Genomic DNA, 24583 nt, shown 5'->3' on the forward strand with positions numbered 1-24583 from the left:
GGCGCCCCGAGGAAGCCCCGACGAGGCACGATCAGCCCCGGACAGTGGAAACGCCGACTATTGTAAAGAGCCTGGGGAATGTATACAGATATAAATTTTGTCTGTGTGTGTAATACTATTAACTTATATTTTGTTAATTCTCGAAGGGCCTGCTCAGATGTACTCAAACTCAAAAGAATCTGCTGTCATTTGTTTTCTCACTAAACACATGATCTCTCTCACCCGCCCCATCTGACAACTACCACTGAAGTCCTCTCCTCCCTCCACAGAAATATCCAGTCCTACAGCACTTCTTCATCTGTCAGGATGAGACGAGAGGAAACTATGACAGGCCCATAGACAAAAAAAATGTCGGTACGTTAGGTATGGGTTCTGTTTTTTTTTTTTTTTTTTTTTTTTGACTGCTCATGTTTTTTAATATCAAAGCCAAAATTTGAAAGGCATTGTAATTGAAACCAGACTGGATTCCTTTGTTAGTTTCAGTTATCTCGTTTGGTTTCTTTTCTCGAACTCGTCGATAAGATGTTTACTGGGAGCTCTGCGATCTTGTGCTGCCTTTACGTGACAACTGAAGTCAGACATAAATCTATGACCCGGAACATAAAAACACCATTCAGGAGAAATTGTCACTTGAATCCAAATACAAATTTTATAAAAGGAACTCAAACACTCACAACTTATGTAAGTAACTGATCAAGTTTACGAATATATATATATATAGGTATATATATCTATATATATATATAATTATAAACCTAATATATATATATATAATATATCTAGATATATACTTATTTATTATTTCAAACCGGAATATGAATAACAGTGATGAAGGCGGACTGCCTTGAGCTACCATCTGCAACAGATCCATCTTGTAAGAATGGAACCAGAGACCTGATTAATTTAGGTCTAGAGAGAAAGCAACATCTGAAATTTGCACTGACATTTCCATCATCCGTTTTATTGGTAAACTCCCCACACTGTTAACCGTGTTTAACGTATTTATTTATTTTTGTTCTTCCCTGAATTTGAATTTCCAAAGTAATGCAACATAAAATATAATGGTTATAAATGTGCTGTTCCTTTTAAACATAAAAATAGCTCTCGTTTTTGAATGAACGGCAGATCCCGACACCGAGCTCCGTCGGATGTTTTGGAGACAAAGTTGACGGATAGCCGAGGACTTGTTCCGTATAACTAAAGGTGAAGACATGAGTAGAAGAGACTCCAGAGTAACAAGTGAAACCCTTTGGTGAAAGTCACAAACTTCTGTTCTCAGCGGTCTTGAATGTACTAAATTAACAAATAATCTGCTGTGCAATTTCGTCTAAAACTTTAACGTGCTAATCGGTTGACGTCACTGTCCATCTGATGTTCTCCATAGGACACACACTGAATACGGATGCGGAAGCGTGTGTATATGCTCCCCTGTCGTTTTGAAAAATGAACCTATTTAATCTTAATTTCATACATATCTTATATCATATATTGTAAACAAAAAACATTTAACATTACTTGGAGAACCATGAGAGCAGGTACGTTTGAGTTACATTCTGAGTGGAATATTTTGTAACAAATACGTGGTCATGAAGGGCTTGTTTATATGGCTTCCTATTTTTGTTCTGGGCATGTAAACTGTTTTGTTTTCAAACAGGTCATTTAAACTAGAATGGAAGAGGGGAAAACCTTTTAAAGCATAATTAATACATCTGTTTATTTATAAGGCATTATTTCAACAATCAAGAGTTTTATGTGTCAGGCGAATAGCTGCACTAATATTATTAATTGTAATTTAGCAGTTTGTGTATGGTCCGCATTTTCAAACGTAATTTTGTGTGAAGACCCCCCTCATTCGAACATGTAGACAGGGTTCCCACACTTTGGTTAACTTCAAATTCAAGTACCTTTCAAGGAGTTCCCCAGGTCGCAATACCCTCACAATTACAAGGACTTAATGTAGGGACACAAAAGCCGAGAAAAAGCCGAGCTCCTTGAAGGCGTGCCGTGGGTGTAGCTATTCTAATACTGATGTTTTTCGTGTTGATTTTCCATTAAACATATATTCACTTATGTTTGCGCTGTGAATTTCCCAACAAAAGACCAAATCTTACTGGCAGTTGTTCACTTACAAGAAATGGGGTTCTTTTTATCACTGGGAATCATGAAATGACGAGAACACACAAACGCCTTGCTACACCCTCCGTTGCTCGAGCCCCTGGAAAAACAAACTAGTAACATTAACCATGTTTTGTGTTGTAACGTGTAACTTATAAAGGTTAGAAATACAATGTATAATTTTTTACACATTAAATAAGCTGTCACAGAGTATGAAGATGAATAACCCTCCAAACGTCGCGCGTTAGCTTCTGTTCCAGGAGGAATGCCTTCACCCTAGACACAATTAATATTGATATTTCCACAATATTTTATCGTTTTTGCAGAAATATACATTTATTTTTTTTAAACATTTTGCAGAACAGATGGAAGAAGAGTCTGTCAATTTGCATTTGTTGGTTCGTGTATGGCAGCAAATGTCCCCTGTGGGTCGGTAGCGGGGGGGTCACTTAGCCACGTCGTGTTGAGGAGGTTTTCACTCTTAGCTCTTCTTGGTGTCAGAGGTTATTTTATATACTAATACATACCTTACTTATAGTAATACTTAATATAATATAAAAATATAATATATTTCAGTGATGCAACAATCAGAAATTTTCATCACCTCTGTCTGTTTCTCCCCCAGCTTTTCAGAGTCAATATGAAGAAATCATTCTAATATATTGATATATCAAGTACCAGCGCTGGTAAACAGTTTATGAATTTTTTTTGGAACCTGTGGAGTTGTTGTTTCGATTCTTGATTGATGAATGCAAAGACTAAAAAAGAACATCACACTGGCGATGTAACATCAACATCATTGTCAATGATTTCTGCTGAGGATTTCTGTGACCCCTGAAGTAGTAAAGTGCCTGGATGAAAAAATAAAATTATATATATTTAAGAATATATTTTAATATATATATATATTATACACACAGATCAAGTACAATTACGTAAATTGTATCTATATATGTCCCATATAAAATGACTATAGATATTCAGTATATGATCCAAAAGTAGCTAGTGACCTGACTAACTCGCAGTATTTTTTTTTATCCAATAACACTCCAAGTAACTATTCAGACTATTATTTTTTTTACCTTGAGTTCAGTTTTTTTGGGTACTCTAACCCCCCTCTGCAATTTATAAACATAGGCTACACACACACATCACACATATATATAATATATTATATATATCTATATATAGTATATATATATATATATATATATATTATCTATATTATTGGATGTGGCATAGATTAATTTTTTTAATCTAGATTAATCTCCACTGTAAACCTCTTGGAGTTAATCTAGATTAATCTAGATTAAATGGCTCATTTGGAATTCTTGCTCGAAGAGCATTCAAATTATGTTCAATAAGCATGTACTTGTTTAGTACTGATAGGAGCTGTGGCATGCTCGCACTCAAACATAGTAAAGTTTGGCGACGACACTTCTTTCCCTGCGCTACATTGCGCTTGGTGGCCGTCACTCTATCTCCCGCTTTAACTAAGGGAGTGCTTTTGCGTTTAGGTGTACTTGGAGACTGGAAGACTCCTACAGTAAACTAATTCCCTCCGCATTGCACACGGTTGCGCAAACAACCTTTAACGCCTGTTCACACCTACTCACTCCCGCTCTCAGTGCGTAGTGCGTTGCATTTTTTTTTATTTACGCACCCATGTTAACGGATTCCTGCGTTCACCGCGGTTGGCGGTCCGTCAGTGCGCGGGTTTTCCCGGAGCGTGCGTCTGCAATCAGTGTACAGCGATCGTTTACCGTACAGAGTTCTAGTTTTGCTTGTGCTGCATGCGCTGAATTAAAATGACAGCGCATTGATTCGCGGTAAAAATTAACATGGATTGACACGAAAAGCAGTAATTATCACAATAAATGTAAAAAGCCTACTGTTTTTTTTGTTCTCACATGCAACACATGGGTTTTGGCTAGGGTTTTTGAAACAAGAAAAAGAGAGCACCTTTAGATAAACGAAGGCAACATAAGTATATGCCTATGCACTTTAACATAGGAAGCAGAAAAAAAAAACAAAGTTTCATTAAGAACCGTGCGATTGCTTTGTAATAAAGATTTTAAATGCAAATGGCACGAGAGTCGACTGTTTCTGTCAGTTGTGCTTTAATTTTAAATATTTTGCGATATCCCAACAAGAACATTAGGCTAATTGTTGTGTTTAAAATGTTTTTGCCGCCGCTTGCTTGAGCAGCTTTTACAAACCTAGAAGTCAAATGCATGAATATATGTTGTTATATTTATTACACAGTTTAAACTAATGTCTATGATTATGAAAGACAGTGACTGTTCTGTGATAAGAGTCACAATCATTTTTTTTTTTTTTTTTTATTTTGGCGCTACATGGTTTGAAATATAGAATGATGAACAAATGTTGTGTTTGTGGACTAAACATCCGCGGATCAGTAGCGGACTGCAAATGCGTCCTGTTGTGAAAGCCCAAAAATATCCGTGCTGCATCTGCACCCACACACACACGAGCTGTGTCCCAAAGTTGAAGTGTGCACACTTCGAAGCAGTGGCGTAGCCACGGGTGTGCCAGGGATGTGCCGGTGCCCCCCCACAGTGGCAGCTGGCACACCTAAAAATAGATATGCAGAATTTATTTGTTATATTGTCTCAATAAAAATGTTTACTAAACTTGGGCTATTGTTGTTTACTTAGAAAATATATTTTAAAAATCAACCCTTTCACGCATAAGTTACAAATATTTTAACTAACCCTTGGTTCCAAGGCGACGCGTCATGGTTGTCACGTGACACACCGCGGCCACAATAACTAACAGGTATGTAGGCTATCGCTATTCGTTTTTATTTCGTTTTTTGTTCAATTTTTTATTAAAAAATATTCACAAACATGTGACACGCTTACCATGTCAACTATTTGATATTCCGATCTTTCGTTTTAAAAAAACCTTTATAAATTATCCTTGATCTGACGAGATGAGCGCTGCAGTTCAGAGTCCTGTCAGCCGGATTTAACGTACAGCCAAACTGTCTCTGGTACAGCACTTGAATTCCCCAGTTTCTCCCGAAAATACATGAAGTAAGTGGCTTTTGAACTGTGAGAATAGAGTAAACTTTAATTGTTCTGCTATGTGTGTTCCTGATAGATGAATAAAACAACATAAGGCAAATTACATTTGAATATATAGATCGTTTTTACTGCTTCACATAGACATCAGTGTTGTATTTTACAAACTAACAATGTATTGTTTTAACTAGTGATTATGTATATTTAAATGTATGGAAACCTAAAATAAACATTATGTGGTTGAAAACACTGCATATTAGTTATATGGTAATTGTTGATATACAGAGGTGGAAAGTAACGAATTACATTACTCCCACTCGCGTTTACTTTGTAACTGAGTTGCTTTTTTGAGTACTTACTACTTTTTAAAGTAATTTTTAAAATCTGTATAATTTTACTTAAGTATATTCAGTTTTTGAAGTATTGTACTTCGCTAGCATTTTTAAAACTATTAATTACTGAGAAAAAAAAAAAAAAAACAAATCCCCTCCCTCTGTAAACTAGCTACCCCCCCTGGCAGTAAATAATGGGCAAAGGTGCAAACTGGTGCTAAAATCAGAAAAATAAGAAGCAGACGGACAAAACAGGCGTTAGTGGTGTCAGACACCGGCTGCGAAAACAAAACCCCCCGTCATATTCTGAAATTGAACTCTAATAAGTAATGAATGAACCCCTGGCCCATATTTATGCTTTATTATGCAGTGTAGACTGTGCTTGCCTAGGGAGACCAAACTAGCAGCTTATAAAATCTCGCACAAGACAATCAACCTTTCGCAAGCATGTAGAGGCAAGCTAAAATAACTGCATCGTTGCATTGGTGGTTAAAAATTAAAGCTTTGATATTTTAGCAATGAGGTTTTGCACAAATTAGCCAAAAAGACAGTGGTGCGGAGTGTCACGATATATAATCGTTCTGCGATCTGCGATCAATATCAAAAAATTGTTGTTTTAAAATGATGTGTGCGCGCATTTATAGTCGCCGTTCGTTTCACTGTGCTGAATTACAGACTTGCCAAAATGCATTTAGAAATCATGGACGTGCACAGGGGGGTTGCTCAGGTTGCGCCCGGGCAACTTGCCCATTGCCCGTTCCCCTCCTCTCGACTCACGTCACATTGCCCTTCCGAGGTGGAAAAAATAAATAAATAAAAAAAATCGTACAATGGATGCAGAATTTCCCACGTAGGGCCTAGATAAAAAAAAAAAAAGATAAATACAAAAAAAACTCGCCAATCCCTCATTCCACTTCCAAATTAGCGCGCACCCGTTCCGAAAGTGAAAGTCAGGTACCGGGAAGGGCAAACTCTCTTTACGTTGGCTGCAGCGCTTGCACGCGGACAGGCAACCTGAGCTGAGGCCTGCATGCAGGCTTCACTAGAAGGAGATGTGTCGCGGTGGTCGGGTGGCAGAGACTCAACGGTTGTCGGAAAAGTAATGTAAGGTTATAATCATTAACGGAAACAACAAGAAAAAAACGAAAACTAGTGGGGAATAAAAAATTGTTAACTGAAATAAAAATCATAAAACGACTGTCATTACAAAAAAAACGGATAACATAACCAAAACTGTAATGTGTGGTTTTGGCAGACAACTAACTCAAATAAATAAAATTATAGAGTAAATGTACTTTAGGTTTATGCGTCTTTGTCAATGTCTAGTTTCATAGTAGAGCGAACTTTCAGCTGCATTGTTCCTTTCCCTGCGTCTCTCACCTCATCACCGAGTATCTCATCACATACGAAACTTACTTACTATCCACTTTACTTTTTTCCTGCCAGAGCGCCTCAACATAGCCCTCCCCTCCGTGGCACACACGCGTCTCCATGAGGAACGAGTGTTGGAAAGCAAGTCGGCGACAAGTGGTTGCTATCTCGTGAAAACCATTACAAACAATCCCACATTAAACACGCTGGGATACAAATATTTTTTAAATCTGAATATAATTTTGTCAGTGTGTTTATGTCGCCCGAGAAGCGATTGCTACTTTAGAAAGTTAACTAGACCAGTTTGAGGTAAAATGCACTTGGGCTGTCGATGGATCAAAACATACTATTTAAGCTGTGATTCAAGTAAAGAATAATTGACGACGGGCTCGTTTGAATTATTAGAAAAAATAATGCACAACCTGAGGTGGTGATTCGGTCACGACTCGAAGCGGAGTCCCAATTATTCGATTTATACCACGGTTACCACACCTCAAGACATCGATCAGATGATATATTTAAAGGGATTCGTTCGGTTTTTTGTACTTAATAGCTATTGTGGTTAGGACTATTTCTTCCGCATCTCATCCAACGCTTCTTTTTTTTGCTGGTTTTCACAATGTCATTTTAAAGCTGGTAATGGAGGCTTGAGCCAGTTGATAGTATTATATGCAGTTATTAATGAAGTTATTAGAAAGAGAGCGAGAGAGAGAGAGAGACACACACACCACACACACACACACAACAGAGCAGAGATAGAGAGAGAGAGAGAGAGAGAGAGAGAGAGAGAGAGAGAGATGAGAGCTTGGTGTGACATTAGACTGCCAGCAGCGTCTCTAAAACAGCGCTTGCTATTACCGTCGCTTAGTGAGAACATGTCATGTACTTTTTTGGAAAATCGTCTGTTCATGTTGTTGTGTTTTGTTAGTCCCTGTACTTTCCGTTATTACAGTTTCACTATGCGAAGTGATATGGAACTGTAAATGCGGTCAAGAGCCGCTGCCATGGAACTACGTTCGCACATGCTTTTCCCAGAAAATAATGTGTCACGCCTCAGAACGTTCGTCAGCCAATCAGATTCAAGCATTCCAACGTGTCCCCGTAGTAAAATATTAAATAATGTTATGTCCTTTTTTTTACTCTTACACTGAATGTTTGCTCTCCTTCATTCCGATGAGTAGGCTATTGTATAGGGTAAATTTAGTATAGTATACAGCTGTGGAATTTGTATAGGGGTGTGAATTTCTGTATAGAAAATTATTGCTTGACTAAAGTAAGACCCTCTCTCGTCTTTTTCTCCACCCATGCACACTCACTCATGCACACACCCAAGGCACAAACAAACACACTAAAAAAAGTATGCTGTATTTAAAGTTTTCTTTTTATTTGTTATTTGTCATGTTCTTTTCTCAGATTAAGCTCCCTCACAATCTGACAGAAATGTCTTGTGGTGGCTCAAAAATGGGTTGAACACATGCGGTTCATGTATGTCTTCTTTAGTCTGTTGGGCTCTTTAGGTTTTTTTACTGGCACAACGTGCACGGCCACTTACACATTGTTGCACTTACTTGCGGAGTGTTGAGACTGTTTACATATGTGGTGCCCATATGTACATTTTATGTACTGATTTTATTTTTGAATGAATATTTTCTAAATGTTATGAATGTTTTTTTGTTGAGTTATTATTACACAAATACTGTTTTCTGACCTTTTTGAATCTTGCCCCTGACAAATAACCCAAATTACAAAAAAAGACTAAAACTAACACTAAAAAGTCATGTTTTTCTATGTTATTAATTAGTAGTAGTTAAGTTGATTGAGTGCTGTATTTCAGTGTTTTACTTTGTGTATATATATTTTAATAAAGACCCCTGTTATTCTTCATCCTTCATATAGCCGTGATTTTTTTTTTTTTTTTTTTTTGGGGTGTGTGTGTGCCCTTTTTTTTAGATCAGAGCAACTGCCCCTCAAAATTCCTGTGCACGTCCCCTGTTTAGAATGATCACAAAATTGACAGATATAGGGGCAGAAAATGTACATATTTATATCATTTCATATAGTAACATCAAAATCACACAAAGAATTGCCGGCTTTCTTTTCCTCCAAAAATCATAATGATTACATTTTATATATATATTATATATATATATATATATATATATATATATATATATATATATATATTATTATTATTATTATTATTATTTATTTTTTACAACAGGTCAATAAACAAGTTAATTAAGAGACTTGCGTTTTAGACACCATATTGCCTGTTTTTTGCTCTATTTCTACAACAAAAAATAATTGCAAACACAGCCACCAAAGCACAGTTTTGCGTCTCTGAGCAACATGACAGTGTTTCGTTCCTGAATGAATCAACCGTTTAAATGATTCGGTTCAATCGGCAATGACTCACTTATTAACAGTGACTTCCTGACACATACTGGCCATTTTAATTTTCACATTTAAAGTATCTTTTGATTTTTTTAAAAATAATTAATTTCTTATAATTTCAAATGAGTATTCAACCATTTTATGTCTTGTATATCAAAACCATATTCATGCATTTGTAACTGCAGGTTAAATGCATTCTTGTCCTGCACTAACCAGCGTGTAAATACATCTAAATGCCACTTCCGATGAATCTTCTCTGCATTTCCTCTGCATTGAAAAAGATGAGTTTGTTGATACTGATTTTGCCTGGTAACAGCCCAAATGTCTTATTATTGTAAATAACTGATTCCTTTCATTAAAAACAACTAGTTTGAGATTAATAGGCCTATCCCAGGGGTGTCAAAACTCAGTTCCTGGAGGGCCGTAGCCCTGCAGAGTTTAGTTCTAACCCTGCTCCAGCACACATATCATGTACTTTTCAAATAAGCCAAATGATTAGATTAGCTGGATCAGGTGTGTTTATATCTAAACTGTGCAGGACTGTGGCCCCTCCAGGAACTGAGTTTAACACCCTTGGCCTGGCCCATTTTTGCCTCCCTCCCACTGTTAAAATGTAACTAAGTAATTTTTACTCTGAGTAAATTTTTAAACATGCTACTTTTTTACTTTTACTTGAGTAGATTTTTAGACTGGTACTTTTACTTGTACTTAAGTAAAATTTCATTAATGTAATGGTACTTTTACTTGGTAGAATATTTTTGTACTCTTTCAACCTCTGTTGAAATATGACAAGCGCTGAGCGCGTCCGTCTCTGGCTCAGCGCCAGCCAACGCGCGAAAAGCAGTTTGAATCTGGCATGTTTCTGTGACGCCACTGAACATTCTAAATCATACTCTCAGGGGCACAGAAATAAAAATTCAATATATGGTGTCATAATGCTCAAAATGTTAAAATGTTAATTTTCATTTTAAATTATTTTCGTTAAAAAAAATCTGGTTCCGATATTCGGACTACAACCAATCAGCAAACAGCAGCTGACTGTGACCCCAGCAAGCTCCCCAGAGATCTTTGCCGCGCATACAAACAGATAATTTTTGATTGCAACATTGCTAGCTAGCATTATGTCGCAGAGCTCCCTTCTAATTTTTTTTGAAAAAAAACCTCGGCTTAATGGACAGCCGGACACAAGGCCTAACGTTTGCATCTGATGAGGATGTTTCTCCGTCCCTGGCAGCCCTATGAGACAATGAGACATAGTACACCTGATTGCACCTGATTGCTCTCATCATGCGTGATCACAAACAATATCATACATTAAGACTCCCGCCCATTACAGTAGTAGCCATTTTGAAAAGTACAGTGTTCCGTTTTTTTCGCTCAAATGATCTTTCGGGGCGAGCCACATAAAAAAGTACTGTCCCGATTTCTGATGTTTTGTTCTTCAGGATCTGCACTGCTCTTGGTGCTTAAATGCTTGCTGCCCTTGCTGTACTTGATGTGCACCATACTTGGTCTGTTTGCTGTGCCTTGCAGAGCTTGGCCCCGTATTGCTGCTTGCAGCTATATTATTTTATACAGTTTTATGGTTATGTGGGGCATGGTTATGGTTAGGGTTAATAATTTTGCACAGTAATCTGACAATAAATGTGGCACACCCAGATTTTCATATGCACACCCAGAGTCACTCATCTTTCAACTATATGCTTTTAGCACAATAAGGAGGGTGTCTTTCTGGCTCTGTTTTAGGAGCTGGCCTGTGTCACTGTTTTGAATTACTGTTTGTGGTCTGGTGTAAAGTATTGCACATCTACACGTGAGATATTTGGGGGTTGTTGAACCCTTATGGTATCAACTTGCTAGCAGCTAAGCCTATTTGTGTTTTAGAACTTTTGATGAGTTGTTAATAAATTTCGGTTACCTGGATGATTAAGTGGAGAAATTTATTGCTTGACATTGATAGGCTTTACAGAAGCTTTGTAAAGGTGTAAATCGCGTTTTTTGAGTGTAAGAAAAAATGATTTGCAGTATTTACTGTTACTTGTAAGTGTAATTCATATATTATGAACTGCAGCTTCATGCTAAAGCAAAATAAATATGATCTGCATGCTTCTGATTTCCATTTTTCCGCGCTTACACTTTTGGCACGTTTTTTTTTCACCAAAAGACGTTCAAAAGCACTGCAAGCCTGTGAACGGTGATTTGCAAGCGAAAACAACAGTTTAAAGAACTGCAAAACAGATTGACTGCATAGAACCAATCTGTAAGTGTAAAAAAAACAAACTGCTGCAAATGTCTAAATGAGCTGTTGTGCATGTGGGGCAAACAGTTCCCGAAATAATCTGATATGTACAGCTCCGTCTTTCTTTTCTCTGTGCTTACAATTTTGGCACGATTCTCTCACTAACTTTAGATTTTGCAAGCGGTGAGGGGGAGGGCGGGGGCCACCTTCTTCTTGTAGCCAATCACATGAGCCTAAACTCTCGATGACTCTTCATTTGCTCTTGATCTGATTGGTTCAATAAACACATTAAACGCCAAGACCAAGACATTCATCTTCATTTAGTTCAAATTAGTTCTTGCTGCAGGAATGGTGCTTTTAAAACATACACATACAGTAAAATAAATAAATAAAAATATACATCTTAATTAAACCCATGCTCCTTTCATAAGCTGTGTTCATACTTGATTGTGAGCTAGTGTTAACATTATTTGATTTGGCTTTACATTGAACTTTCAGAATCTGCTTACACCACTGAGCTGATGTTAAACTTTATAATCAAAATGATGTTATGTGATAATGCTCAACACTATGATATCAGAATGCTATACTGTGTAAAACATTTTTTACCACATGCCAATAAAGCTACTTAAATATGAATTGTTCAATTTTTCAGACCATGTTTCTGTTTATGGTATTTAACACTGATTACTTTCATGTGACTGATCAAGCTATTATATGAAGCCAAAAATGAGTAACAAAATGCTTTCTTTGTGTCCAGATTTGACTAATGCAAAAACTCTGATAAATATGTCTTTAATAATGTCTAAATATATATCCAATTCAAGTAACTAATTATGTGGGAATCCAAAGTTTCCAGCCATTATAGGGAACACACAACCATGTTTATATATTTATATATAGAGAGCTAAACCGCCATCTAGTGGTTACACGATAGTATTACACCCATGATAAATGGTGACTTAGTTAGAGATAAATATTTTAATAAATATTTTAGTAATATTTTGTAAAATCCCCTTTCATTACAACATGTTAAATAAAACATTATTTCTGTTGGGTACAATTTTTTGAACCAAATTTGTGTTTAAAAAATGGATCAGTAGATACGTACTATTTTAAATGTATGGGCTAGTGCAGATACTAGACTTTCAAGTATAATCCAAATCAAAATATAATATTACAATACACTAATATTTCATATAGCCTGTTGAGGAAGAGAAGGAAACTACACAGCTCCAAATTCAGGTAAGAACACATAGCCTAATGGTACACAACTTATAAAATATCATGTTTTAATAAAGTTTTTTTGTTTGTTTGTTTGTTTTTACTGTATGTGTACGTTAAAAGTACCATTCCTGCAGCAAGAATTATTTTGAACTAAATGAAGATGGATGTCTTGGTTAATGTCTTGGTCTTGGCGCATGATGTGTTTATTGAACCAATCAGATAAGAGTAAATGAAGAGTCAGAGAGAGGCTCATTTGATTGGCTACAAGAAGAAGGTAAGCCCCGCCCTCCCCCTCACCAAATCTAAGTTAGTGAGTGAATTCGTGCCAAAATTGTAAGCGCAGAGAAAAGAAAGACGGAGCTGTACATATCGGATTATTTCGGGAACTTTTTGCCCCACATGCACAACAGCTCATTTAGACATTTGCAACAGTTTGTTTTTTTACACATACAGATTGGTTCTATGCAGTCAATCTGTTTTGGAGTTTAAACTGTTGTTTTCACTTGCAAATCACCGTTCACAGGCTTGCAGTGCTTTTGACCTTCTTTTGGCGAAAGTGCCAAAAGTGTGAGCGCGGAAAAATGGAAGTCAGAAGCATGCATATCATATTTATTTTTCTTCAGCATGAAGCTGCAGTTTCATAATATCAATGCATGAATTACACTTACAAGTAACAGAAAAATGTTGCAAATAATTTTTCTTGCGCTTAAAACGCGATTTACACCTTTACAAAGCTTCTCTTGCGCATGCAAAGACAGGGGTAACTGCAGCCTGGAGCAATTTTCCTGCAAAAATATCCCTGCGTATGCAAATCTTTATGACATCATTTTACCTTCATAGAGTTACTTGTTGCGTTTTTGCTGTTTTGTATTTTTCTTTTTTTTCTTTTTTTTTTTTTGCGTTTATACAAGTGTATGTTACCATTTATATAAATATATCCACCTACAATAAATATATATATATATATATATATAGATAGATATATTTTAATCACTTTTTGGTTTATCACTGCATTAAATATATATATATATATATATATATATATATATATATATATATATATACTGTGTATCACTTTTTGGTTTATCACTGCTTTAAGAATTACGCACTGATTTGATGTGTGGTTTGTCCCTTCTGTTAAAGTGGATCTAATCTAGTCTCTTATCAATTGTGGGTAAATAACTGGTAAGCTGTAAATGGTGTTAAAACCTTTAAGAGTAAATCATTTTTGGTAAAATAAATTGGTACTATTCTTGGAAAGTCACGTCTCTGTCTTTAATCCCATCGGAACCAGCAGGGTCCTTCATCTATTGTAAATACTTTTGGTTTAATCTTTCTTTTGGGTTTAACTTATTTTCCTGGGTGAAGAAATAACCCAGATGGCGAAGTCGGTTCTTCTCATTTTTAATACTTTTAGCCAAAGGTTACATTTTGTATATGAGATGATAAATGTTGTAAACAAGTAACATAAACAGGGGTTCCAAAGTTAATTTAAGAAAGCACAGCTAGCACGACCCGAAGCAACATACCTGGGTCAGAGAACCCCTGACATATTTAAAACCATTGTTGAAATTCCAAAGCCATGGTCAGAACTAAGTGAATGAATAAATACAAGTTGATTTAAAAGTAATGACAAGGACTGCAAAGAACTTTTGAGAAACCTTTGAGTTGTAAAAATACAAACAAAGATGTTTATTTGAAAATGCATGTCATTTCTGACAAGTTTTAAGCTGGGCTAGAGTAAACTGATAGTACATTGAAATTATGTTAAAAGTTAATGAAAATGCATTAGTCCTGAATCCCTCATTTAACTCACAAACTATTTATAAGCTAAATGCTGTTATCTGAGCCTGTGTTTTAAGTGATAAGCTATTTATAGTAAAGCACAGTTTTTCAGTCAAATCATAGACACTGAGATGTTAAAGGACGTTCAAAAACTATATTTCAGATTTAATGCATTAAGAGGGCCATTGGTAGTTAAGTTTCAACTGCCCAATACATAAGAAATAAGAGATTGTAAAAAAATGAATAACAATATAGGAGCTATTGTTGAAGAAAAAACATGAGGTCTTTAAAATCATAATACAGACCCTGAGCTATAGAAGTAATGATTTTGAATAGTTACTTGTTCTATGACCATTAACTTATCTGTCTTATTTTTAGTCTCCACCATCATACAGGGCCCGATGGCTAATCTCAATCTAATCTCAGTGTGATGGTTTGAAGATATCCAACTGATTTTAGTGATTAAATACTGCTGTGATTAACCAGTCTCAATGTTTTAACACTAGTAGGTGGTGTCAATGGCTCTCATGTTTCTTGAGTGCACCTTTCTTAAACTGCAAAAAAAACTGGATTCAGGAAGAAAACTGTCGAGGGTGTTGCAACGGGAAAGAGCGGTTACCAGTGTGCATGAGGTGATTTTCCAATAATGGGTAAGATCCTCTTTTTGCCAGCGGAGGACAACCTAAGGTAGGGGGTCAACGCCACTGGGCACCTGTCCCGAAGGGAGGTGTTATATGTGAGATGATAATGAAGTTGAGTGGATGCTTGATAGGCCTAGAGCATCGTTAAGAGGGGAACTGTAAGAAGTTAGAGCAATCTGCCTCAAAAATGTGAGCTCCTCCAGACCTGATCACCAGCAACCACATTCCTTGATGGCTTGTTTTTCATTGTGACAAGCGTCCACAACTTGATGCAACTATGCCAGGGGATCCCACCCTGAGGAAAATTAGCTTATTTATAAAGAGTTAATGGCAATGGGCTTTCAAGAACCATCTGAGACCATGTGATGACAGCCATTATTTTGAGACAAAATTTCTTAATTTATATCAATATCATGAAGTTGGCTAAGTTACTGGCAAGATCTGTATATATATGTATGTGTATATGTATATGTGTATGTATGTCTCATATGCAGAATTATGATGAATCCCTGACTCTATGAGGCTAAGATGATATTGAACTAATGTTTATAGTTTTTAGTCATGCAGGTCTTTAGGCATGGCATAGGATAAATACAAGACATGATGGTGACTAAAGATGAAGACTGCTTTTGCTGATTCAAGAGATGGTTTGAATAACAAAGGTTAAGGGACTTAAGCATTTAAAGTAAAATAATAATAATAAGAAGAAATTCTTCTAGCATAATTTTATTTTGAATAGTCTAAATAGAGATAGAAACTTTGACATCTGGAACTTTGGTGAATGATGAAGGGTTATATATTGTAATTAATTTAATATTATAGTCTGTCTAAGTTAAAGTTTGGTGAGACTGTCAAAAGATCATTCACACAGTAAGAGAGAGAGACTGCCTGACTGGAGGCAGGGATGGTGCTCTGCTTCTCTTATCGGCCTGCTAAGCAAGTGTAACCAAAACAAAGCAAGGATATTAAGACCAAAAAAACCCAGCTGATTTTTCTCAAAATAAAAATCAACAATAAACAGGCAAACTTTGAGACTAGATAAGAGACTAGGTGAAACTGACAGGAATTTGGTAAGTTTAAATCCTTCCGATATAACACCAAAAGCAAACCTTGAATATGAACTGCTTCGATATGTATGTGTCTAGTATGTGCGGCTTGAGGATGACTACTATATATTTTGGGGGATGATTCTGTTCCTGTTTTGTGTATACTGTGTCACTAACCTCTGGAATGAGTGTTTTATCATTACAGATGGTTTAAGTGAAATGGTTTACAGAAGTCAATAATTCTTAATGAATCTATGAAAAGAAAATGTCGAACGTAGGATGAACTTTAAGTGGATTGGTTTTCCAGCTCTGTCTGCTACGGGTAATAACGACTTCTTTTGGCCTTTATAATGCTGATTTAAATCACTCTCTGGATTAATATGTTTTAAGAGTGTTTATATGATTTGGATTTGTGAAATTTTTAAGATTGCCGTCCATAATGGGTTAAAAATCTATGCTTAAATTCAACTGAGGGTCTAAATTTAAACAAGTTAACACTTTGTTATTCAAATGGTAAAGGTAAATATTTTAGACTTGACGGCAGAGAAAAAACAGTGACACATTGGCTAAGTCACTAATCAAATTATACAGTTCATGTAATATGGGTTAAAGGCAAAGCAGCTATAAGGCTGGCTGAGTGACGCAATAGTTTCGGTTATGTAGAACAGAGATCAGTTTAACAAAATCTTTTGGATCTGCTGACTAACCCATTGATGGAGGAAGACGGTAACAAGAGGTTAAATGAAATATATTAAATGAAATATAGCAGCTGAAGTTGATTTTTTAAAACAACAAAATTGTAATAGGATCTACGGAGCTGTTTATGAACACCTGTCAAGTCTAAATTAAATGAATGTTGTTGTGAACACTAATAGGGCTTTTTGATTAATGTATGCTGTTTCAAAACAGATTTACAGAAATTGAGGATGTCTCTTTAATGAAAATTTGGCAATTTAGAACTAGGCTTGCAAAGTCACTAGGAAGAGCCAATAATAATTGTTTTACAGCTGCTGGGATGGATTTTGTTGGGAAACTGAATACTGAACCATTATTTTTGTGTGTATGTGTTTCATACCTGTAAATTAAGGCAAGAAGGTCAGGTGATCACAATATGCAGCTAGTGTCATAGTACCTTGAAGCCACAACAAATGAACCTTGAACCGAAAAGAGTTTTCTAACAAAACGACAGTACCCATAGAAAAACACAATCTATATCGTTTGGCTTTCTAGAAATATGCTTCATTTGCATAACTTTACATTTGCTGTTCATTGATAAGGTTCACTAATCAATGTGTATGTTTGGAATATTGCCATCTACTATGCCTCCTGTTGAGTCATAACAACAGTGACACTTGTACTTACCTGTTCATGAAATTTTTTTTTGTCTTTCATTTGTTATTTATTTATAGATTTATTTATTTTTAGGAGTGTTTGATGTTCTGATGTCATTAGTGTCATTCACATTGATGAAGGATCACCTGTAGGTTCCAAAAAAAACATTAAAAAAAAAAAAAAAAAAACTTCCTGTGGTAAATCATAATTATGGGATAAAAAGTTGAAACTATGAGGTAAAAAGGAATTTATAGTCAAAATTGAGATTAAAAAAAAAAAGAAATTAAGCTATAAGGAGCACTGACCAAGTTTTATTACTGAAAAAAAAATAAATAAACCTGCACTATGACCTGGACTTTTTTTTTGTCAATTTTGACTTAGTATGTGTCACGCCCCTGGACTTTCTTCCCCATGTGTTCAGTGTGTGCGTCTCATTGATGATCATTTCATGCACCTGTGTTCCCCTGATTGTTAAATTGATCCCCAGTGCGTCTCCTTTTAGTCCCTCATTAATCCTGCCTTTAAAAACCCCTGTCCTTTCAGTTCAGTTTTGTTGGGTCTACCAGTCAAGTACTTGTCTTCCTCCTGTTCTCCCTGTTGGATTTACTCCTGTGTTGGATTAATAAAGACTCTTTCGATTATCCTCGTCCCCGTGTTCCTTCTGGTAGCGTAGTGTGACAGTATGTCATACTTTTGACCTTTTATGTCATAATTTTGATGTGATAGCTTTTCATTTATTTGTATGTATGGTGTTAATGTGCTTGTGTAGCTCAGTGATGCAGCTCAAACCATTCATCCACATATCATAACAGAGCCAAAGCCCAACACACGTAATTACCAAAACTTAATTTTTCTCTGCAAGAGCTATGCTGTAAATTCTTATCAAAAGTTACATATTGCAGCTTTTAAAAACGTGTTATATATTTTGTACTGTTTTATTACTTTTTATCACTTATGTAAAGTGCTTTTGAACACCAGTGTATATGAAATGTGCTATACAGTATTAATACATTTGCCTTCCCTCTCCACTTTGGAAAGTTGCTTTTAGCTGAATTTTTACAGCTTTCCAGTGCAAAATACACTGTATCTTGCATTATGCATGTCATAATATTGTATGTCAAACTGAAGGCAAATATTAGCATTGTTTGTCATAACATAATGACAATGAACAAGAATAGATAAAAGCCAAAAAAGCGTTCAGAAGAATTCAGAAAACAAACACGCACTTGTTTGCTTAACAGTAAGGTTTGAAAGGAGTATTCATGGCAAGGCAGCATGTTTGGACTTCTGTTGTTCTCTGCATGAACGAGGATATAAATGGAATCTCTGCATTCTTTTCATTCTTACATTGATGACAAACAAAACCAATGACATGACAGCGTGTTCACATCATACCAGCCCACTCACATGTGCTCCCCGCAGATCTAAAAACAACAACAGAAAAAAAAAAAAAAAGATGAATACATCAACCAAGATGAGTCTATAAACCATAAGGTACAGCTTCACCATACTCCTGGTGTGGAAAGGAAGCCAGGTCAGGCTGAAGGTGATGACAATCACCAGGATGAGTTTCTCACTTTAGATGTGTCTATACGAAACCGTGTCTTGCAAATTTATCAGTTCATACAGCATCAAGAAACCCAGCAGATCATATATACCATCACTAGAATAACCATTAACAATCATCTTATGAACAGGACAGACTGGACCTACAAAAACAACGTCTGATGGAGTGGATTAACTGACTTGGAAAGCGGGATAGAAATGGTCCTCTTGGAAGACTTTTCAGTGACATTCATCGTAAATAGCAGCTTTAAAACGCAAAGGTGATTACCAGCTGTTTGTCCATCCTGACCATGGTTGCTCACTTCCAGTTAACGTTAGGAAAAACACGTCCTTCTTCTCTAAGTTTGTTTGTTTATTTATTTAATGCATTGATTATATAATATAAATGTATACCACTGTTATGTAATAATATAATATGTAATAAAGTTTCTGAAAATGTAAGAGATGCATGAATGGCTTCCACTCATTTGAGGTCCAGTAAAATCAATAATGACTGCTTTGAGAGTTAACGGTAAGTCATGTTAATAAACAGTCTACACATGTTAGTTAAAACATTAGTTAATGCTGGACTAGTGCACACTTTACAATAAGGTTCACAAATTCCCTTAGTAAATGTTTAGTTAATGGTAAGTCATGTTAATAAACAGTCTACACATGTTAGTTAAACATTAGTTAATGCTGGACTAGTGCACACTTTACAATAAGGTTCACAAATCTCCTTAGTAAATGCTTTATTAATGGTAAGTCATGTTAATAAACAGTCTACAAATGTTAGTTAAACATTGGTTCCCTCTCGAGATCGGTCTCTCGACATGGCGTTAACGCCTTGGGGACTACCTTCCTTCCTAACCTACCTGAAATCCTATTGCACAACGGCAGTGAAGTTGCAACTCTCACTGGCCAATGCCAGCCAAGACGAACCCCAGGTTTACCGGTTCCCGCACACCATCCACACCTGAAGTTTCCACCATTCTGGATTGGGGTGCCATATCGAGCCACTTGCCTGAGACAGGAGATCTCGTCTCAGCGGGATCGGCCATGGGGGAGCTGTTAGTATTTCTAGAAGATCAGGGAACCAAGGCCTGTTCGGCCAGTACAGAGCGACTAATAACACTGACACCTTCTCCTCTCTGATTTTGTGCAGCACTTGAGACAAAATCTTCAGCGGGGGGAATGCATACAGATGGGCATTCGGCCACGGCATCGTGAGTGCGTCCCCGCCCAGGGGAGAGCGTGACAGCAAGAAGAACAGAGGGCAATGCGTGTTCTCCTCTGTCGTGAACAGGTCCACCTCGGCTTTCCCGAACTGTTCCCAGATCAGCCTCACTGTCCCAGGGTTCAGTCTCCATTCTCCGTGAAGAATCCTGTTCCTTGAAAGCATATCTGCGCCACTGTTCAGGCATCCCGGAACATGCGCTGCTCGAGTGGAGAGCAGATGGTGATCGGCCCACAGCAAAAGGCGTGCTGCCTGACTGTAAAGGCCTTTCAAGTGTACTCTGCCCTGGCGGTTTATGTACGATACCACCGTCATGTTGTCTATACGAATCAAGACGTGATGCCCCCTGATTTGCATGAGAAAACTCTGAAGAGCCAAAAAAATGCTCTCAGCTCGAGGAGATTTATGCGCCCGATCGCCTGGGCCATCTTCTTTCTGGCTTTGAGCGCGAAATCCATTGCTGCGCGTAGATCTTTAAAAACGCTTCGGGATCCGCCCCGCCCTCGTCCAGGGATTTCAGAAGCTGTGCCTGTGAAAAACTTGGAGCACTGCCATCGTGTGCAGAGCTGAAATTGCTTCTCCTGAGGCAGCGTGCGCTTTGTCCGCGACGTGTGCAGTCAAACGACAGGGCCTTGACGGCACCTGTCTTTAGAGAGGCAGAGGAGGGGCAGAGATGCACAGTGATGGATTCCTCGACGGGCGGAATGCGCGTGTATCCTTGCTCCCCCACACCATCAACTTTACTGACAATCTCCGACCCACCAGCGTGAGCGCGAGCCGATTGGGGCGCAGCCCACGCTTTAGCGCCCTCGTCGTGCAGGTCAGGGAGGAATGGGGCTCGCTTCCTCAGAGCAGCACCTTGGCGGCCCGAGTAAAGGAACCAAGAATCCAGCTTGCTCTTAGCTGGTTCGTCGGGGGATTCCCACTCTAGACCGAGATCGCTCATGGCCTTAGTGAGAATCCGGACAAGTTCATCCTGGAATGCAACGGATGCAGAACTCGTGGGTGTCCGGGGCCTCGACAGGTCCCGAACACAGAGTGCAAACATTCAACATGCTGGAACACCGAGAGGGAAATCCGTCTTCTTGCGTCTTCTCTACAGCTGTCTCAGTAGGATAATGAAAGAGGAAAATTCTGAGTTTATGCCGCCAATATGGTGCATTATATAGTGGTGGGGCCCCGCCCCCAATCGCCGTCTTGGCTAGCATTGGCCAGTGAGAGTTGCACTGGATCTGGTGCTGGGAGCGATAGCCCTCCCGCCATTCGAACCACTTCAGACTGTCGGCTTGAAGGAGCTCTCGCTTAAAACCGCGCTGCTGCTCGCCTTTGCTTCGGTCAAGCACGTGGGGGATTTGCAAGCGCTCTCTGTGAATGCGGACTGCATGCAGTTTGGACCAGGTGATTGTAACGTCACGCTCAAGCCAAAATTTGGCTACGTGCCTAAATCGCTCTCTACACCGTTCAGAGCGCAAGTGGTGGCTCTTTCTGCTTTCTCTCCAGAATCGGAGACTTCTTTGGACATCGCCCCGAGTCAGGTGTTGTGTCCGGTGAAGGCTTTACGAATCTATATCAACTGCACAGCTGCGTTTAGGCAATCCGAGCAGCTGTTTGTATGCTTCGGAGGCAGCACCAAAGGACAGCCTGTCTCTAAACAACGACTGTCACATTGGGTGGTCGACGCTATTGCCCTGGCATATTCTAGCCGTGCTATGGAATGTCCCATTGGTGTACGAGCCCATTCGATGAGGGCTGCCGCCTCCTCGTGGGCGTGGACTAAGGGAGTTTCTATCAAAGATATTTGTATGCCGGCTGGATGGTCTTCGCAGAATACCTTCGCCAGATTCTACAATTCGGTCGTGCAGTCATTAGCCTCACAGGTCCTATCGGTGAGTAAGACCCGTGGTTCTTCCTGCAACCACTAGCCGCTTGACAGCGCTGGTGGTTTCGACCAGGTCCTGTAGGGAGAGGTTCAGACTGTAGCACCTCTATGCGGCCATTCCCTATGTGTGTTATATTGTGCCCAGCATTTCCGTTCACATGTTTGCTGCACTGTTTTGCTATATGCTTGTATGTGTTCACAGGACTCTATGTTTTATATTTGTATGGCGATGGCGCTGCATCTCTCTCAGAGACCTGTCGCCAGACATGAATTCTAAGTAACCTGATTGGATCCTCATACGGGAATCTACATCCAATCCACTCGAAGCATGTGGCAGGGTCGTATCTGATTGGTTGGGGATTAATTTTAAGTGTCTACAAGAATTATTCATGGTAGCTCCGCCGAGGCTGAGCCTTTTTACTTCTCTGTTCCCACGGTGTTGTTCTATACAGTCCCCAAGGCGTTAACGCCATATCGAGATACCGTTCTCGAGAGGGAACATATCCGGTTCCTATCGAAACCTCGGTTCCCTGAGAGATGGGAACGAGACATGGCGTAGGCTGCTGTGTTCACTGCTCAGGTCTGCTGTACTGTTTGTTCAGTCGGAAGGCCCCGCCCCCAATCGCCGTCTTGGCTGGCATTGGCCAGTGAGAGTTGCAACTTCACTGGCATTGTGCAATAGGATTTCAGGTAGGTTAGGAAGGAAGGGAGTCCCCAAGGCGTTAATGCCATGTCTCGTTCCCGTCTCTCAGGGAACCGAGGTTACGATAGTAACCGGAGACGTTAATGTTTGACTAGTACACACTTTACAATAAGGTTCACAAATTCCCTTAGTAAATGTTTAGTTAATGGTAAGTCATGGTAATAAACAGTCTACACATGTTAGTTAAACATTAGTTAATGTTGAACTCCTAAACTTTACAATAAGGTGCACAAATTCCCTTAGTAAATGCTTCATTAATGGTAATTCATGTTAATAAACAGTCTACAAATGTTAGTTAAACATTAGTTAATGTTTGACTAGTGCACACTTTACAATAAGGTTCACAAATTCCCTTAGTAAATGCTTTATTAATGGTAAGTCATGTTAATAAACAGTCTACAAATGTTAGTTAAACATTAGTTAATGTTGAACTAGTGCACACTTTACAATAAGGTTCACAAATCCACTTAGTAAATGCTTAGTTAATGGTAAGTCATGTTAATAAACAGTCTACAAACATGAGAAGCATTATCAGTTGATGTTTAGATAGTTTCCAAGTTTACCAATAGCCCAAATCAATTCCCAAATGGGGAGTTAGTATTGTTTATCCATTGTGTGTGTTAGCTGCTAAATAAACGTGTGTTTATACTGTATGTAGTATAATTAAATAAAGCTTATTAAATAAAGCTGTCTACAGGCATAGTTCACTGTTAGTTCATGGTTACTAATGCATTAACCAACGTTAACTAATTAAGTTGTTAATGTGAAGAGAAGCATATGAATAAGTTAACATGAGCAAAGATAAAGTAATGCTGAACATGTGTGTTGTTAATTTTTAGTTCATTTTAACTAATGCATTAACCACATCATTAACTAGTTAATCTGTTAATGTGAAGAGATGCATTAGGAAATGTCTAAGTTAACATTAACAAAACATTAAGTAATCCTGAAGAGTGGATTTGTTCATTGTTAGTTCATGTTAACTAATGTATTAACTAAAACATTAGTATATGAATAAGTTAACACGAACAAAGATTAATTAATGCTGAACAGATGCATAGTTCATTGTTAGTTCATGCCTCTGGAGTCGATTACTAACATTAACTAATACAACCTTATTGTAAAGTGTTACCAGGTCATCTTTTGTGTTTCAGCAAGGTATGTCTGGCTGTAACGTACAAACCTAAATAGCAAACTGTTCTCACATCATGTACGGTGTAAGTTTAAAACACATAAACGACGGTCTACATTTCAGTGCCTCTCCATTTTAAACTGGTTAAATGTACATTCATTTAATCTTACCCTGCGGTACATCAATCTACAATTTTGTGCAGTAATTTGCTCTTTTGTATTACACAATTTCACTGTTCAGCTATAAACATTTTTTATTTGCTACCTAGATAATAACATTAGTTAGATAGACAGATACATGTGTGACCTGTCTGTTTGTTTGAAAAAACATTTCTGAAGCTGTTGATCACATTTCCTGAAATAAAGATGATGTCATCTGAATCCTGATTTGCTAAACAAATAAAAACTTTTCATTTGCAAGTTTCTATCAGTATAGTCAAAGATTTTCTTCCATTACATTTATTAATTAGTGTTCCTGTGGCTCAGTGGTAGAGCATTGCGTTAGCAGTGCCAAAGGTTGTGGGTTCATTTGGAACACATGTAAGGTAAGAAAATGTTA

The sequence above is a fragment of the Cyprinus carpio genome, chromosome B3 (assembly GCF_018340385.1).
Source record: "Cyprinus carpio isolate SPL01 chromosome B3, ASM1834038v1, whole genome shotgun sequence".
In the NCBI taxonomy this organism is placed as follows: Eukaryota; Metazoa; Chordata; class Actinopteri; order Cypriniformes; family Cyprinidae; genus Cyprinus; species Cyprinus carpio.